This window comes from Oncorhynchus gorbuscha, linkage group LG19, assembly GCF_021184085.1.
Source record: "Oncorhynchus gorbuscha isolate QuinsamMale2020 ecotype Even-year linkage group LG19, OgorEven_v1.0, whole genome shotgun sequence".
In the NCBI taxonomy this organism is placed as follows: Eukaryota; Metazoa; Chordata; class Actinopteri; order Salmoniformes; family Salmonidae; genus Oncorhynchus; species Oncorhynchus gorbuscha.
Window position 1 is genome coordinate 14,898,412 of NC_060191.1, and position 11,806 is coordinate 14,910,217.

Consider the following 11,806-nt stretch of genomic DNA (forward strand, 5'->3'; position numbering starts at 1 on the left):
AAAAGTGGACTTGTGGACATTTAGCTAGACTCAAAAGCAACAGCAATATAACACGATCTTTCAAAACACCAAACCATAGAGGCAAATTCTTTAAGAATGAAAGACATGAAACTGCATTTGAATAAACCTGACGTGGTTTTAGGAGAAACAAAAGGTGGCAAAGCGATGACTAAATCCTCATTGGGGTCACACGGTGAAAGCATACTGTGCTTACTGTGAAGCAGAATGATGCATCTTTGAATTCTACAAGGTTGATAGGTCATTCAAAAACAGCATTCTCTATTATTCATCCTCTACGAGCACACAGTGTTGTTTTATTGGTGCTAAGTTAATTCATGTTATCCCCGTGAGTGTTATGTTCAGACCAAAGCAACGCCCTAGAGAATGGTTGATGGGTAATATTCTGAAGGAGACATGACAGCAGCGTCAATGACTGTGCCTACGGTGTTATGAAAAACTATTGTGGGACGCAGTAGGCCTATGTTATAAAAGCTACTTTCGGCTCTTTAGGTTTGGAAAAAAGCTGCGACACATAACTGTGCCATTAACAACAGTTGTACAAAACGCACACAAAATTATAATGAATTAAAATATTAAAGAGAAATTCCACCACTTTTCAACCTGATACTCATCATCTCATACCCATACCAGGGTCTACATAATATTATGTGAAAATGGCGTGTTTCTACGATCTGTGGTTGAAAAGATAAGAAGAAAAGTCTTAAAATATCCTTCCCTAAGACATCCTCGAGTAGGATTTGTTTGGGGGGAAATTGTGATTTTGCAACGACTTTCTAGCCTGAGGGAAGCTATTTTCTTGCTCCCCGAGTCACCATGAATCTCATAGGGTTTAAAAATCAGTTTATTTTTATGTCTTACCTTTTTTCATCAGGTAGAACATTTTTACTTCATATTTGTTACTACAAAACATAGAAATGTGCCCTTTTCACATGTGGACACCAGTGGAGGCTCCTCGGAGGAGGAAGGGGAGGACTATTCTCCTCAGTGAATTTCAAAAAACTAAAAAGGGTAAAACATTTAAAAAGTTGTCCTTTTTAGAAAATAAATGACTAAATATATTCACATCACCAAATAATTGATTAAAACACACTGTTTTGCAAAGGTCCACAGTAGCCTCAACAGCACTCTGGGGGTAGCGCCATGGTGTAGCCGGAGGACAGCTAGCTTCCGTCCTCCTCCGGGTACATTGGCTTCAATACAAAACGTAGGAGGCTCATGGTTCTCAACCCATTCCATAGACTCACACAGTAATTATGACAACTTCCAGAGGACGTCCTCCAACCTATCAGAGCTCTTGCAGCATGAACTGTCATGTTGTCCACCCAATCAAAGGATCATAGAATGAATCTAGTACTGAAAGCATAAACTACAGCTAAGACTGCAATGCATAAAATGTTGTGAGTTGTTGACTCAAATTGAGAGAAAGACAATAGTTTAAGAGTTTTGAACAAATTAATTTCATCAAAAATTAAGGAGACGCAAGAGAGAGAGATTTGGTCATTGCTTTTCACTTTCAGTTTACATTAGCTAGCTGGCTATGACTATTCAACAACACTGGAACCCTTCCAAGTCAAGGTAAGCTTTTGGTTTGACTAATTCATTGCCACTTGGGCCTGCCGGTATAACTGCTAAACTGCTATACACTGTAACGTTACTGCATGATTGTAGCAGATTTACTAATGAGTTAGTTCTATTAGCTATGTTGACTATGACGTTACTTTAGCTAATACGGTGACAACAATGCAGGCTGTGTGAAGAAGTTATGATATGGTTTGGCTTAAAGTTTTTTTGCCTGATCTTATACAGTTGATGTGTTGTGCATTGAAGTCCACAAACATAGGGAAAAGGTGAGAGTAGAGCGCATAGATGCGAGAAGGTATACAACGTGGCTGCTATGAAAGTGAACTGTGTTTACGTGTGATAAGGGGTGTATTCATTCCGCCGATTGTGCTGAAAAACGTTTCCTAAACGGAAGAAACGGAACAAAACGGGGATAAACATACCCAAATTTGTCCAATAGAAACTAATTTGCAACTGTTGGACTAATAAATACACCCTTGACCTGGGTGTACCGACGTTGTAAACTTTAATTCATAGGCTAGGTTGTAGCAACCTCATGATAGGTATAGGGACAATTCTAGTATAATGTAGTAGCCTAAACCTATCGATATTACATTGAACTGGGTGAATGGAATATAAATGACAGTCATCCATTATGCTGTAATAGAAATAAGGCCATGCTCATGACAATTAAAATTGTTCTCCCTCATCATAAACGGCACCGACCGCCACTGGGGAACACTGGGATGGGGCTGGAGATAAGGAATGAGGTTGGAAAGTGATGACATTCTCCATTGAGCTTTCTTTTTTAGTCCAGGACTTAGGCTTAATGTGTCCAGGAAAACGTCCCTTAAAGATCGACAGCAAAAAACATTCAAGAATGATTTTAAGAATGTGATAGTGCTATTTGTAACTTCCACTAAACAACCCCACAGACAGACAATGTTTTGCATGTCAGCGGTCCAGCAGTACAAGTGACACTTTGATTCTTGAAAGTTCAATACCTTGAAAACTTGACTGCTGGCATGTAAAACATTAAGGGACTGCATTAATAGTGGACGAATGAAAAAAATACACAGATATTGTTTTTGAGTGTATTATTTCTTTAAACACAGCAGAGTCAGACAGACACATGACCACTACAGTATATCTATTACCAGTCCTTGGCGCTCTGATAACGACACGGTTGTTTTTAATTAATTATTAAACTCCTGTCTTTGGCCTAGAGTAGGTCTGGATGGGACAGACACTAACACAGGCCTAATAGGAGGGCCTTCTCAAATAATTTATGCTATTTCAGTCTACTAGTTGTCTGTATCTATGGTTACTTTAAATACATGGTATATACTCTCTTGCTATGTCTAATGTCATATCACTGACTGATGTCCCTACAGGTTCACAGTTCAACATATGTTTTCTTCCAATTGTTTATTGATCATGTAGAACTTTCTACTGTACTGTATGTAGATTCAGAGTTCAGATCTCTGGTAGGGACAAAGCCAATCATTGGAGTTCAGATCTGTAACCTCAGCTGTAGACATAGAGCAGCAGTAGCTCCTGGCAAGGTGGTAGGACACTGTCATTGCAAGTTAGAAACAACTCAGTACAGGCTGACTCATTATACAAAATGATATTAAACTGACAGGGACAAACGCTCTTGGGGCCTCGTACCATCAAATTCCAAAAGCATGATTCAGTTGGTTGGTGAAGCCATAGAAAGCAGAACTGAAGGCTCTGAGTACTGTTCATTTTGGTTAAGTGCTGTGCGATTCATGACAACATGGTTGACAGCCAGCATTACATCATCAACCCATCATGTTACTGTACATAACACCAGCCTGTGATTTATCATGTCAGCTATCTGTCATATTAATCATCAGGTTCACCAAGAGTCTACACAATTTATAGTTAATTAAATGCGCCCTTAAAGGTGGACTCAGCTAGATGACTTTGCATGCACTAAGTAAAGACATAGTGGGTCAATTTCCGCAACAACTAAGAGTGTTGAGGTGCGAGGCTAAACTTCTCTGCTGTTTTGGTCACATAGGGTGCCATTATAGCCTACATAGTTGGTCTATAGGCTGAGGCCTGGCAGGGACAGAGGGTGAGTGACCGGTAAAGGCCGGTCTGGGAGGGGTGGAGTGGCTGTGGGGTCAATGGGCTGGGTTTACATAAGCTTGGCTGTGCTTAATCCTCTGTAAGCCACAACCAGTCCCATGATGCCGTTTACTGTGGGCTGTACGCAGTATGTATGTAAAGATGTTATAAACCCTGCCTGTCTTTCGCAACGCAAGTAACAAAGCTGGTCATTTCTGTATAGAGCTATTGTCTATACAGCTTGTGGTCATTACTGCATGGTCTATTGAGTTAAGGGTCAGATAAGTTGAGGGGTTGAGGGTCAGATGAGTTGAGGGATTAAGTTGAGGGATTCAGATGAGTTGAGGGATTCAGATGAGTTAAGGGATTCATTTTCAAGCCTTATTTTTGTCGAGCAATTTTTGAGATTTGTGTCAACCTGACTGGTGTCTGGGGCTGCAGGTAGCCTAGAGGTTAGAGCATTGGGCCAGTAACCCAAAGATTGCTGGATCGAATCCCCGAAGCTGATAAGGTAAAAATATTTCGTTCTGCTTCTGGGCAAGGCAGTTAACCCACTGTTCCCCGGGCGCTGAAGATGTGGATGTCGATTGGGTTAAATGCCGAAGACATATTTCAGTTGAATACATTCAGTTGTACAACTGACTAGGTATCCACTTTCCCTTAAATGTGGTTTCTTCTCGATCACCAAGGTTTTCAAAAACTGAGAAGTGTGTTTAAAGCCAGAAGACTCATGAAGCAATAATGAGAGAATGCCTTTCTTGGAAATGTTCTTGTCACAGAGAATGAAATGTGCATTTCCTGTAATCAGAACAGGAAGCAACTATGCAGTCGCTTCCCTTGTCAGTATTTGAGTGCTTTTCTTCCTGTTCCTCGCTCCCCATCCCGCTCTGTAAAACGGAACAGCTCTTTTCATTAGGATAAAACACAGCAACAAGCATTATGACTCAACATTCTGAAAAAGCTGTTAGAAAGTAAATCCCTTAATCTAGAACTTTCACTGTTAGCAAAATCCTAACGCACAGTCAGACAGTGGGGTTGTGGCACAGGGTGGTTGTCTTACCAAATAATATCATAGGGAATTATTAAATGCAGAACATTTTAGGTCAAGCATAAGTGCATTGGTAAAAAAACCTTTATAAAAAAAGTTGATTGTTTGATTGGTTGACTAATTGATTGATGGTTGGATTGAAACGTATTAAATGGCGTAGCCCACTGGATTTTACAGTCCAGTGGTTCTCACCCATACACTCAGATGATCAAAAACCCAGCAGGACAATCCTAATGCATCTATGTTTAATCATCGTTTAAGAGTGGAAACTGGAGCTGATGATCATTGAATAGTATTCCCTGACGTGGTGTGTCTATAAATTCCTGTCTGCAAGGGCGTAGGAGCTGGGGGAGGACATGGGGGACATGTCCCCTCCAGTGTTAGAAGCAGGACTGAAAAACAGTGATTTTTTTTAAAGCCAAGAGAACACTTGCTAGCTACATAATTACTTGCACAATCAGTGTCTTAGTCTTCATCATAGAGTTAGCAAGTTCACAATGCCACCAGTCAAGAAGAGAGCAAAGATAGATGTGCAAAGGACTGTAAGTAAGGTTCTTGGCAACAGCCCACACCACCCCTGGCAAACTAGCTGGTCAATTTGAGTGCTTTCACTTCGATGCCTTTAATTTCATCACAGAGACTTTGGTTCATGAAGATGTGTTCCATTGTTAAGACTTTGTTTGGTATTATCAGTGACAACCATGAACAGAGGAAGAGGAAGGGAGAGAGAGGCCACAAACCAACAGGTACGATACTGAGAAGTGACTCTCCATGCTCATAAAGTTAATAGGCTGATGATCTGTCATAGTGTGAATCAATCTGAATGATTTTATATGATCTCTGATGAACAGGGTAGAAAATGAATCATATAGTAGCAGAGAATACAACATGGTAGTTTAATTAAATATATGCATATTAACAGTCACACTGGTATTCAGTATAGTATGAATGGCCCTGGTCTTTAGACTGATTGGACTGTTCCTGTGTAAGTGCCTCTCTGCAAGGCCCCCCATAGCAAAATGTCCCCCCCCACATGGTAGAGTCTATCCTACTGTACGCCCCGCCCCTACCTGTTTGAGGTGGTGGTTACCTGTGAGCATAAAGTCATGTTTTTGTAGCTCCTATGCCTTCCCTACATGCTTTCAGTTGTTTTTTGACATGCATTCCTGATTCAATTGTCAACTGCTCAAGGTAGTTTTCACAGCAATAGTGCCTTTAGTGATGATATAGGCCTACTGTTGTCATTTCAGCTCTGAGAAATGAGAATGCTCCCAATTTCATAGACAGGGACTAGGATAATAATAACCAGTTTTGTACCAGGCAGCGTTCAGTGGGTTGCATTCCAAATGGCACCCTATTCTCTATATTCTGCAGTGCACTACTTTTGGGTAAAAAGAAGTTCACTGCATAGGGAATATGATGCCATTTGGGATGCACCCCACTGAGAGTAGGTGTTTTAATCAAGTCTAGCAAGAGCATGCATAATCACAGCACATTGACTCGTGACTCAGGATGGAAGGTGTGTTAGCCCCATAAAATTACTTACTCTTACATTACACCCGTGTCTGAAATTACTTGTATTGTTTACTCAAACATGATTCAATCTCAACATCTTCCAATTGGAATTGCATGAGCTGAAGTCAATTATCCATTTGAGGTCAAGAGGAATTGGTTTTAGAGTTGAAGATGCACTATGCAGAAATAGCTCCCCCATTTTCTGGTTGCAAACATTCTAATGGTTTGCCTATTTTCAGTTTATGTGACAAAACAAGCAAGCATAGTGTAGAGAATCATTGTATTTTCAGTTGGTGTACAAAACTGAAAGTAAAAGACACAAAAACAAAACTTAAGAAGAAGAAGCATAGAAATAACGCTGTTACAGATACAGTTATCCTGAGTGTGTATTCCTTTTCTCTCGTACTCCCCTCACACTGTTATAGATACAGGTATCCTGAGTGTGTATTCCTTTTCTCTCCTTCTCCCCTCACACTGTTACAGATACAGGTATCCTGAGTGTGTATTCCTTTTCTCTCCTTCTCCCCTCACACTGTTACAGATACAGGTATCCTGAGTGTGTATTCCTTTTCTCTCCTTCTCCCCTCACACTGTTACAGATACAGGTATCCTGAGTGTGTATTCCTTTTCTCTCCTTCTCCCCTCACACTGTTATAGATACAGGTATCCTGAGTGTGTATTCCTTTTCTCTCCTTCTCCCCTCACACTGTTATAGATACAGGTATCCTGAGTGTGTATTCCTTTTCTCTCCTTCTCCCCTCACACTGTTATAGATACAGGTATCCTGAGTGTGTATTCCTTTTCTCTCCTTCTCCCCTCACACTGTTATAGATACAGGTATCCTGAGTGTGTATTCCTTTTCTCTCCTTCTCCCCTCACACTGTTATAGATACAGGTATCCTGAGTGTGTATTCCTTTCTCTCCTTCTCCCCTCACACTGTTATAGATACAGGTATCCTGAGTGTGTATTCCTTTTCTCTCCTTCTCCCTCACACTGTTACAGATACAGGTATCCTGAGTGTGTATTCCTTTTCTCTCCTTCTCCCCTCACACTGTTATAGATACAGGTATCCTGAGTGTGTATTCCTTTTCTCTCCTTCTCCCTCACACTGTTATAGATACAGGTATCCTGAGTGTGTATTCCTTTTCTCTCCTTCTCCCCTCACACTGTTATAGATACAGGTATCCTGAGTGTGTATTCCTTTTCTCTCCTTCTCCCCTCACACTGTTATAGATACAGGTATCCTGAGTGTGTATTCCTTTTCTCTCCTTCTCCCCTCACACTGTTACAGATACAGGTATCCTGAGTGTGTATTCCTTTTCTCTCCTTCTCCCCTCACACTGTTATAGATACAGGTATCCTGAGTGTGTATTCCTTTTCTCTCCTTCTCCCCTCACACTGTTATAGATACAGGTATCCTGAGTGTGTATTCCTTTTCTCTCCTTCTCCCCTCACACTGTTATAGATACAGGTATCCTGAGTGTGTATTCCTTTTCTCTCCTTCTCCCCTCACACTGTTATAGATACAGGTATCCTGAGTGTGTATTCCTTTTCTCCTTCTCCCCTCACACTGTTATAGATACAGGTATCCTGAGTGTGTATTCCTTTTCTCTCCTTCTCCCCTCACACTGTTATAGATACAGGTATCCTGAGTGTGTATTCCTTTTCTCTCCTTCTCCCCTCACACTGTTATAGATACAGGTATCCTGAGTGTGTATTCCTTTTCTCTCCTTCTCCCCTCACACTGTTATAGATACAGGTATCCTGAGTGTGTATTCCTTTTCTCTCCTTCTCCCCTCACACTGTTATAGATACAGGTATCCTGAGTGTGTATTCCTTTTCTCTCCTTCTCCCCTCACACTGTTATAGATACAGGTATCCTGAGTGTGTATTCCTTTTCTCCCTTCTCCCCTCACACTGTTATAGATACAGGTATCCTGAGTGTGTATTCCTTTTCTCTCCTTCTCCCCTCACACTGTTATAGATACAGGTATCCTGAGTGTGTATTCCTTTTCTCTCCTTCTCCCCTCACACTGTTATAGATACAGGTATCCTGAGTGTGTATTCCTTTTCTCTCCTTCTCCCCTCACACTGTTATAGATACAGGTATCCTGAGTGTGTATTCCTTTTCTCTCCTTCTCCCCTCACACTGTTACAGATACAGGTATCCTGAGTGTGTATTCCTTTTCTCTCCTTCTCCCCTCACACTGTTATAGATACAGGTATCCTGAGTGTGTATTCCTTTTCTCTCCTTCTCCCCTCACACTGTTATAGATACAGGTATCCTGAGTGTGTATTCCTTTTCTCCCCTCACACTGTTACAGATACAGGTATCCTGAGTGTGTATTCCTTTTCTCTCCTTCTCCCCTCACATTGTTACCTTTTCACTATTATGATTTGCATGAGTTATGTTACGGGTCTCGTTTCCATCCCCCCTAGACTGCAGGGCCAAAGGGATTCGTAACAAACGCACATAGAATAGATATACTCTATCCCTCCCCTTCCCTCAGGACCTGAGCCCTAGAACCATGCCTCAGCACTACCTGGCCTGATGACTCCTGGCTGTCCCCAGTCCACCTTGTCGTGCAGCTGCTCCCGTTTCGACTGTTCTGCCTGCGGCTATGGAACCCTGACCTGTTCACCGGACGTGCTACCTTGTCCAGGACCTGCTTTTTTCCACCCTCTCTCTCTCTCCCCATCTCCCTCTCCCTCCCTCTCTAACGCACCTGCTGTCTCGACCTCTGAATGCTCAGCTATGAAAAGCCAACTGACATTTACTCATGAGGTGCTGACCTGTTGCACCCAATACAACCACTGTGATTATTATTTGACCCTGCTGGTCATCTATGAACATTTGAACATCTTGAAGAACGATCTGGCCTTAATGTCCATGTACTCTTATAATGTCCACCTGGTACAGCCAGAAAAGACAACCCCGCCAGAGCCTGGTTCCTCTCTAGGTTTCTTCCTAGGTTTCTGCCTTTCTAGGGAGTTTTTCCTAACCAACGTGCTTCTACATCTGCATTGCTTGTTGTTTGGAGTTTTAGGCTGCGTTTCTGTATAAGCACTTTGTGACATCTGCTGATGTAAAAACGGCTTCATAAATCAAATGTGATTGATTGATTGACTTGCTTTCAATGAGAATGATAGATTGATAACACACATTTCCAAAAGTTACATATTGCAGCTTTAAGCTGAGAGAGGGTATAACTGTTGAATGAGAGTTATTTAAATGACTAAAATTATTATTTTTTAATTGTAAAGACTACATTATGTATCTTATACTTGAATGGTAACGATGCTTGCAATGATGACTTCTGTTAACAGACCCCTATCTGAACTATCCACTAACCATAACTCTACAGTGGCAAATTGTTGTGTATCAAGAGTTGCAGTAGTTTGTTGACAGTTTGAGTAGCCCAGCTAAAGACCATCTATAGCACGTGTCAAACTCATCCCACTGAGGGCCAAGTGTCTGAGGGTGTCCGCTCCACCCTTGTCCTTGATTGATGAATTAAGGTCACTGATTAGTAATGAATTCCCCTCACCTGGTTGTCTAGGTCTTAATTGAAAGGAATAACCAAAAACCAGCAGACACGAGGCTGTCCATGGAATGAGTTTGACATCCCTGATCTATAGGGACTATCCAATTGAAGTGTGACTGTGACCAAGGTCTGTCTGCCCTTGTGGTGCTTGTCTTGACCTTGAGTCTTGAGTTCCTTAGTGGAACCGGGGCAATGCCATGGCATGGGGTGCATGTAGAAAAGAAATAACCAATGACTGAAACAAACACATACTGTGCAAGTTCCATGCATGTCACATGTTCAGCTGTTGGCTACCTTGATGCATTATGCAGCCCGATTGCTGTGGATGGATATTATCTCTATAAAGAGTGGCAGGCCAGATGGCTATAGTTAGGGCGAATTAGTGTTTAAGGCAGGCAGACAGACAGACAGGCAGACAGGCAGGCAGACAGGCAGGCAGACAGACAGACAGGCAGACAGACAGGCAGACAGACAGACAGACAGAGATGAGTAATGTGTATGCAGGCAGACATCATTCATTCCATTCCCCAGCGAATGCATTCCAGAGATAACTTTCTATCCAGTCTCCCACCATGAATTATTGAACTAACATTAAAATAATAGGGGGATTGCATCATTGCACATTATGTTACCATTGTAATACAAGCACATGTTCACGTGTCACATGTACGTGTGTAGTAACATGTATAATGTTATTATGTCCCTGTTCCTGTGTCATCCTTTTTACAGCTTATACTTCAAAAACTAGCCTACTTCGAGGCTGCTGGACAATTATATACAGTACTAGTATGGCTACTGTACAGGCTATAGCATAAACTATCATCTCTTCAAAAACAATGACAGCCTCGCTCATCGAACAACTTAATACCGCGCGCGGCATTTTGAAGAATACACGTATTAAATATATATTTTTAGTGTACCAAAGGTGGTGGTTCAATGTTCAATGTCAAGACTGGTAGTTACTCTTTTAACTGGTAATGCAGGTATTTGCGTGCGTACACTGTTCTGCTGAAGCATCGTTTCAGCTGTTCTCTCAAAGCTTTGCGAGGGGTTGTATATAACATGTTTATTAGTGAACAACATGTCAATGCATGAATATACATTACTTGCGGGAATACATATATTTCCATGTATAAAATGTAACTCTTCAAAATATAAGCCGGTGCGTGCATCGTTTCAAAAACATCACACGCGATAGCCTACGCGTCAGTCCCACAATAAAACCGTTACTTACTTTCAGAAGGGATCTCTTGCAATGACCTGGGTTCAGTTGTTTACAAACATTCTCAGTCGGTGTGAAACAGAATTCAGTCTTAATTTTTCTGCAAGCGTGCAGCATCATAGCAGAAAGTGGGAACAGCTGAGACATGCGGAGTCATTTGACCCTCTCGTTATAGAAACTACCATCATGAAGAGGAGCAGGGGAGGATCGGATCAAACCAACGCCGACACAAACCTACTCTATAACAACGGGAGGGATGCATCGAGGCGTTGGAGGAGAGCGATATTGCAAATTGGTTGTGACGAAGCGGATTGGATAGGAGGGGAAATGACAACACTTCAGTTGTTCATCATACCAATGCAGTAGCGACCTATACATTTATCAGACTATGAGACAGGAGAGCTGATGTCTGTGTGAAGGGCTATAGAGCAGACAGTCAGTGGTTCTCAATTCAGAGAAAAAAAACAAGGGTTCTAGTGATGGATGGAGGGAGAGATGGAGGCACGAGGAAAGGGGGCAGGATGGCGCATGCCATGGACAGCCAGGCCCTAGTGTGTTGGCAGCTTGGCAGCTTTCCTTCTGGGACACAGCAGAGGACTGTTCTGTCACTGTCACTACCACAAAGCTGTCTCAAAGATGTCAGTGAGGTAGTTACTCAGAGCAGTAAGCACAACAACATTGCTGTGTCACTGGGCTACTGGCTGTCTGTCTCTTGCTGTTATTAATGCTGTAGACAACCAGAAGTGTATACCATAATGCTGAACATAAGAGTATAGGAATATCCATCCAGGACCTCT

At 41.9% G+C, this 11,806-nt stretch overlaps 1 protein-coding gene across 3 annotated transcripts in view; it reads right to left on the reverse strand.

Annotated features, from left to right (window-relative positions):
- Positions 1 to 11,154, reverse strand: part of LOC124006223 (oxidation resistance protein 1-like) — a 213,336-nt gene extending 202,182 nt beyond the window's left edge. For all 3 annotated transcript variants that reach the window (XM_046316081.1, XM_046316079.1, XM_046316077.1), the window contains exon 1: positions 11,022 to 11,154. The gene's annotated coding sequence lies outside the window, so the exon portion shown is untranslated. The remainder of the gene's footprint in view (positions 1 to 11,021) is intronic.
- Between the last annotated feature and the right edge of the window lie 652 nt (positions 11,155 to 11,806).